We start from the raw sequence: 7,671 nt of genomic DNA, 5'->3' as shown, positions 1-7,671 counted from the left end.
TCCCGCGTCGCGCCGCGCCGCCGCTTCGCCTCGCTTCGTCGCCCCGCCCGTAGCTGCCCTGCGCCACCCCGCCGCCGCACAGGAGTCTGCCACCGCCGGACCTGATCCGCCGCCCGACCCGTGGACTCGCTGGTTTTTCCCGGACCGGTACGAACCGCAGACCGCCCCGGTTTTTTTGGTTTTCTTTTGGTTTAGACCGGTTTAGTTTTTTTAGTTATTTAACGAACGTTTTCTGTTTAGGTAGTTCTAGTGAACAGATTCGTTAGTTAGCGTTCGGCAGCGAACGTTCGTACGGTAGAGTTTTTCTTTTTAATTTCGGCCAGGGACCCATCCGTGAATATTTTATTTATAGATTAGTCCCTGATCTTCATTCTATCACAACTTTTTGCTCGTTGGTCCAAATCCAACGAAACCAATGCCCACTTCTTCGTTATGATCCCCTCTATCCAGTAATCCAACTCAAACCTATTTTTGAAATTTTTAAAATTTGAATTCAAATAGATTTATATTTAAACTTCGTTTGATCGTAACTTGAGTTTTATAACTCCGTTTGAGTTGATTCTTTTTGCAAATCGAAGCTCTTGACCTAAACTTTTTGATAAGGCTAAATTCACATAATTTTGGTACTGTTAGAAATTGTTTTATGTTGCAAGAGTGTTTGCTTGGTTTTGATGCTTCCCGAATTGTCTTCTTCGTCCTTTCCGATCTTTTGAGTGATTGCTTATGTGTGGTTACTATTGCTTGCTTACGATAGATTGACCGGAGTGTGACGAGTAGATCTATCAAGAGTTATGAGTGCAAATCATCTTCATCAACAGTACAAGGCAAGTTCACACTTTGATCATATCCCTTATTACCCTATTTTATGCATTAGTTTCAATCCTCAAACACTGCATGGTTAGGATCTGATTAACATGTGGGTATTGGAAACTAGTTGATGAGGTAGGAACCTATTGTCCTACATTCAAACCTTGGGAGTTACTACTACGTTATGCTTATACTGCTCTGCTATGCTGGTAGACGTGGATTGGTTGAGTGTATTCATGACAGTTGTGAGAGTTATCATTAATGATTAACTTAAGGTGGCTACTTTAATACACATCTGGGTGGATTGGTTGGGGCACCCTGGAGCACCCAGTGGTTTGCCCGGGCACCTGGAGAACCCAGTGCTTGCCCAAGGGGATCCCGGAGTACCCGTGTGATCACCCTATGGAATGCCACCCAGGCTCAAAGGGATCATAAGATTATTCATGCTAGAAACTTCCGTGTGCAGCCACAAGCTATTATGGGCTCTAGCATAGTTGAGTATGTTGCATGACCTTTTTCAGTGGTGGGCTAGCAGATGTAGGGGAAAGTAGGTGTAACTGTCCACCCAGAGTAAAGAGTTAATGTTTCTGAAAGACTGTGTTTCGGTCATCCGTTTCTCAAACGCCATGTAGTGCGAGAAATCCAATGGAGGAGATCGAGTCTTGTGGGAAAAGTGCGCAAACCTCTGCAGAGTGTACAAACTAATCATGATTAGCCGTGTCCCCGGTTATGGACATCTTGAGTATCTGGTTCTTGAATTATCATGTTGATCTCATCACTTTACTTAATTAATTTGTTGGGTTGTTAACTTTTAATTGGGATTGAGTTGGAGGAACCTTCTCAATAATTTTCAACCAACTTGGTAGTTAAATAAAATATATTTCTTTGATGTAGGGAAAAATTAGCTTTATGCAAAATAAACTTAGAGCCTCCACCAGCCAAATATGCATGTAGTGATAGCTATTATTCATCATTATCCTATGGTGTGAATTTGCCAGTACATTCAATATACTGACCCTTTGTGGCTGCAACGTCTCATGTTGCAGGATTCTTACGACGAGTAAGTGATACGTTAGGGTTACGATTTCTACACTCAACTTTGCCGTTGGTGTTGATGGGAATCCGCAACCTTGTTGTTACTTCCGCTATTTGGATTGAGGTAATAGTATTTACGTTACTTTATACATGTGATTTACCTCTGTTATAAATCCTCGAGTACTGTGTGTGTCAGCTTACCGATCCAGGGATGACACTTAAGCACAGAGACTTGACCGTTTGAGGTCGGGTCGCTACAAGATGGTATCAGAGCACATGTTGACTGTAGGACGTGACCCCTAGAAACTGGCAAGCCCATAGAAAAGATTTTTCTCTACAACTTTCTCTTCAAAAAGATCTTTTACCTCTCTTCTCTTCTGAGCTTATTCAAATATTCCCTTATAGTGAGACTATACCCCTTTTCCCCTTTTGACCACGGAGATTCGACTGATGAGACCACTCCAAGAAGTACAAGATATCGGACCACTAAGACCGCTTTGGAATGAAGAGGATTTTACCATGCATTATAATAATGGAAACTACAACAGTTGATGAATCCGAAGACTAGGAGAATTTGAAGGCCCTGTAGAATTTCCAGATTTGTATGACCTAGGAAGGCTACCCTTATGGAATTTGTCAGACTATGGAAGCTGTCAATACCCGAGATCAAGATGTGTCGAAGAAAGACCGGAACATGGAGCGTTAAAACTCAAAGTTTTTGTCAAGAAAACCCTAAGGCAGGAGAGATCAATTATGGAATGAAAGCTTATGGCAGTAACATGGGCATAGACACGACTAACCATGGTATTATCGCCCGCTTAGGCTATTGTCACTGTGCTGAGTTAAGCATGCATTTCTTCAAAAGGATTGGATGGTAGAAGGCTGATGGAGCATCTATCAGCAAAGGATGCACTTTTAACCTTAGCTGGTGTATCACCAGGATCTGGAGTATTACATCAAGAAGTTTAAGATGGACCTTCGGGAAGCTGTATTTAATAAGGAAGCATTTCGTGAAGAACTCAGGACCCAGAAGCTGAAAGTAGCCAAGCTGGAGGAGCAAAACCTCGAGATACCGGAGATTCGTCAGGAACTGAAGGACAGTGGGACCATGGTTCATGCTAAGGATGTTGAAACCCAGAAGTTTGGAACGCAACTCCAGAAATATTAAAGGACGTCACGAGAGACTTCACGTCAATAGAGATGATCTGGCAGAAGAATTGAGAAAGACAAGCACGATCGGAAGTAGACACCGGAGACATGAACAAGACCTGAAGAGTTTGGCGACGTTGAAGATTTATTGATCTTTAAAAGACCAAACCCCTGCCATACACATACGTTAGATGCGACGTTTGTGAGATGTCATTTGTTTGTTGTTTTTCCGACAACCACAATAAAAACCTATCTCTTCAAAACCATTGTTTGCATTGTGTGTATCCCTCTCTATCTCTCTTAACCCACCCCAAACCCTTGGAACCAATAGAGGATGAATGGAGATGAACCCATATTTTCTGGACCGAAGACTCAATTGGAGACAGACCGATGGATTCATAACATGGAAGATCATATGGAGAATAACACTGTAGTCGGAAAGGATATGGCCCAACATACTCTTCAGTGCTTTGAAAGAGGTGTTGTTACTTGGTGGAGGATGTACCAAACCGTCAATGGATGGCAAGGAGTAACCACTTGGAAAGAACTTAAGTTAACTCTGCAAAGATCTCGTCTTGTGTCCCAGAAGTTGAGGCCTTATGGAAATAATGTTGGATAACGTAGCAGAAATTCAAAATTTTCTACGCATCACCAAGATCAATCTATGGAGTAATCTAGCAACGAGGGGAAGGGGAGTGCATCTACATACCATTGTAGATCGCGATGCGGAAGTGTTGCAAGAACGCGGATGAAGGAGTCGTACTCGTAGCGATTCAGATCGCGGTTGATTCCGATCTAAGCACCGAAGAACGGTGCCTCCGCGTTCAACACACGTGCAGCCCGGTGACGTCTCCCACGCCTTGATCCAGCAAGGAGAGAGGGAGAGGTTGAGGAAGACTCCGTCCAGCAGCAGCACGACGGCGTGGTGGTGGTGGAGGAGCGTGGCAATCCCGCAGGGCTTCGCCAAGCACCGCGGGAGAGGAGGAGGAGGGAGAGGGGTAGGGCTGCGCCGAAAGAGAGACGTTCTCGTGTGTCTTGGGCAGCCCAAACCTCAACTATATATAGGGGGGAGGGGGCTGCGCCCCCCTCTAGGGTTCCCACCCCAAGAGGAGGCGGCCAGCCCTAGATCCCATCCAAGGGGGGCGGCCAAGGGGAGGAGAGGGGGGGCGCCACTAGGGTGGGCCTCAAGGCCCATCTGGACCTAGGGTTTGCCCCCTCCCACTCTCCCATGCGCTTGGGCCTTGGTGGGGGGGCGCACCAGCCCACCTGGGGCTGGTCCCCTCCCACACTTGGCCCACGCAGCCTTCTGGGGCTGGTGGCCCCACTTGGTGGACCCCCGGGACCCTCCCGGTGGTCCCGGTACATTACCGATATCACCCGAAACTTTTCCGGTGACCAAAACAGGACTTCCCATATATAAATCTTTACCTCCAGACCATTCCGGAACTCCTCGTGACGTCCGGGATCTCATCCGGGACTCCGAACAACATTCGGTAACCACGTATATCTTTTCCCTGTAACCCTAGCGTCATCGAACCTTAAGTGTGTAGACCCTACGGGTTCGGGAACCATGCAGACATGACCGAGACGTTCTCCCGGTCAATAACCAACAGCGGGATCTGGATACCCATGTTGGCTCCCACATGTTCCACGATGATCTCATCGGATGAACCACGATGTCGGGGATTCAATCAATCCCGTATGCAATTCCCTTTGTCTATCGATATGTTACTTGCCCGAGATTCGATCGTCGGTATCCCGATACCTTGTTCAATCTCGTTACCGGCAAGTCTCTTTACTCGTTCCGTAACTCACATCATCCCGTGATCAACTCCTTGGTCACACTGTGCACATTATGATGATGTCCTACCGAGTGGGCCCAGAGATACCTCTCCGTTTACATGGAGTGACAAATCCCAGTCTCGATTCGTGCCAACCCAACAGACACTTTCGGAGATACCTGTAGTGCATCTTTATAGTCACCCAGTTACGTTGTGACGTTTGGTACACCCAAAGCATTCCTACGGTATCCGGGAGTTGCACAATCTCATGGTCTAAGGAACTGATACTTGACATTAGAAAAGCTCTGAGCAAACGAACTACATGATCTTGTGCTAGGCTTAGGATTGTGTCTTGTCCATCACATCATTCTCCTAATGATGTGATCCCATTATCAACGACATCCAATGTCCATGGTCAGGAAACCGTAACCATCTATTGATCAACGAGCTAGTCAACTAGAGGCTTACTAGGGACATGGTATTGTCTGTGTATCCACACATGTATATGAGTTTCCTATCAATACAATTCTAGCATGGATAATAAACGATTATCATGAACAAGGAAATATAATAATAACCTATTTATTATTGCCTCTAGGGCATATTTCCAACAAATAATATGAAGAAACCTTGTGCATGCAAGATTTGTGGAGAAATGGGACACACCCATGAAGAACACAAGGGTGAATGCCCTCATTGTGAAGAGAGTCATCCAGCTGAAGAATGCCCAACTAGGCAGATTACTTGTTTCTTGTGTGAAGGGACTACCCACTACCTTGCTCAGTGTCACATTTACCCCATGGTACAACAAACCATCCAGCAGAAGAAAGAAGCAATGAAAGGAGCCCTCATGGAAATTTTAGAAGAACCGGTGATGAAGGAAGAGGTGGAGGACACACCCAAAGAAGACCCAATTAAAACATGCACTAAGTCATGCTATTCATGTGGAGAAGAAGGACACATCTCCCAAAATTGTCTGAATGGGGATCTAGTAGAATTCTTGACATAGGAAGTAGAGTATGACCTACAGGAAATAGAAGCCCGGATTGGCACGGAAAAGTCCAAGAAGAGAAGTAGATTGGATACCAGGAAGGACCTGAGTCATATCACCTATTTCAGGTGCAAGGAGTCAGGGCACTACTTCAGCAGTTGCCCAAAAAGGAAACCTCGAGACTTGTCAGAAGTAATATGTTTTCGTTGTAATGAAGTAGGGCACCTTGCCAGAGATTGTCCCAAGGAGAAAGAGACTTGTGATAATTAGTTGTGTCTGTGAGAAGTATAGTAGAAGTAGTGAGAACACTTTCCCTTTATATTGAGGCGATGAGTTGAGGCATGTAATGGAAAAGCAAGATATGGTAATCATTGGAGAATCAATAAAGTTAGCATTGTTGGTACTGATTGGATTTTATGAGTTGATACTCTATGAAGAAAGATTTTGACCATTTTCGAGGATATGAGAAATATGGTCTATGGATGAATTTGTGCATTTCAAGGGTGGTAGTACCCTGTGAGGACCCTTGACCTCTGGAAAGAATAATGATACTCCACAGAGTGGACCACAGATAAAATAAGTACGAGTTTATCTCGATATGTGGGATACCCTAAGATTATGAGGGGATGAAGTACTGTTGAATATAAAGGAGATAGAATGTTGGTATATGGAGCAATAGCAACTCCATGAGGAGTTTGAGTAATCACGTCTGAGTTTGGTACAAATAGAAAGAAGGGAGACAGTACAACTGGATGGATTTAAGAATGCTAGGAAGCTCGATGTTGGAATAATGATCAGTTGCCCCCTATGATGAGTTCAAGGATTAAATGTGATGGGGTGGGCCATAACCCACAGGCCCTAGGACCTGCCAAGAAGCAAGCACACTCTTGCTAAAGGAAAAAGCCTGGAAGAAGTTACGATTTTATCGACCGACGATCTTATAGGAGTTTATGCAAAACCTGAGAGTGGTGAGGAACGATAGATGTTCGTTTGGCTTGCAGAATCCATGGATTTATCCGAACTTGGTTCGTCGACAAAAGAAATTCTGCAATGCCTATGAGGATGACCAAGTGTTAGAATGCGAGATTCGCTAAACCATATACCAGGTAATGATTTGGGTGCGGGATGGATTGATCACCATACCGTCTTACTCTTATTATTCGCCTTGCTATGTGGGATGGTAAATCTGAGTGACTTGCCTATAGTAGAGAGACGACAATCAAAACCTTGTTTAAACCTTAGCATGGTATAGCAATTTTCCTTTGTACAAGGCAGTTGTTGCCAACCGTAGGTCATACGGTGAGAATGAAGCCTAGACCCATTTCCTGCAGGAGAAACCATAAATGGTTGACCACCATGAGATATCGATAGTTGATTAGTATTGGCGCTAGACCCTTTAGCTAAGAAGACCCAGTCTCGGAATAACCTTACCAAGATGAATGGACAGATGAATTGCGGTAAAGGTTATGCCACTACCGGAAGAGCCCAGAGAAGGAATTTTTTTTCCGAGAATCTGAGAAGACCGACACTGTCAAAAATGAGGATGGAGTATAAGAGTTTTGATGGAACCGTATCAATGCTTCTAAGGGTGGTAGCACCCCAGACCCCCTGTGTAACACCCACGATGCGGCTATATCTCCCACGTGTCGAGGCACGACTTAGAGGCATAACCGCATTGTAGGTTTTGTCGCAAGAAGGGTCATCTTCACACAATCCCATGTAATGAACAAGAATGGGATAAAGAGTTGGCTTACAATCGCCACTTCGCACAATACATGAATAAATCATACATCAATCAGAGTACACACATAGGTCCGACTACGGAACCAAAAGAAAAGAAGACAACCCCAAATGCTAGATCCTCGATCGTCCCAACTGGGCTCCACTACTGATCAACATGAAACGAAA

Source organism: Triticum aestivum, chromosome 3D (assembly GCF_018294505.1).
Source record: "Triticum aestivum cultivar Chinese Spring chromosome 3D, IWGSC CS RefSeq v2.1, whole genome shotgun sequence".
Classification (NCBI taxonomy): domain Eukaryota; kingdom Viridiplantae; phylum Streptophyta; class Magnoliopsida; order Poales; family Poaceae; genus Triticum; species Triticum aestivum.
The sequence above is the reverse complement of the archived record's forward strand: the minus strand, read 5'-3'. Positions refer to the sequence as shown.